Source organism: Penaeus monodon, chromosome 19 (assembly GCF_015228065.2).
Source record: "Penaeus monodon isolate SGIC_2016 chromosome 19, NSTDA_Pmon_1, whole genome shotgun sequence".
NCBI lineage: Eukaryota > Metazoa > Arthropoda > Malacostraca > Decapoda > Penaeidae > Penaeus > Penaeus monodon.
In genome coordinates, this window is record NC_051404.1 from 1981368 (window position 1) to 1981738 (window position 371).

Sequence of the window (371 nt, forward strand, 5' to 3'; positions counted from 1 at the left end):
GAGTTAAAGATCCCAGAGTCACCATGAACTCTCTCAAAATTAATATATAAAAATAATGTTTATTCTAACCAATTCAATATTTGTACAGGATATAATTAAGCTTGAGGCACTGACTGATAACATACCAGATTAATATTATCCTCTAAGAAAATAAAAAGACACAGAACAACATAAATTTTATTAACACAAGAAATCCACTTACAAAACATAGATAATAAAATCACATATACTGCATGATCTAGAAATCACTGCAGAAGTTTAAGAAAACACTGGATGAATTTCACATTAGAAAGAAAGAATCATTACTCCATCAATTCCACATCAGTTATCAATAGTCAGATAACTTGCTTATCTTTTATTAACCCCCCCCC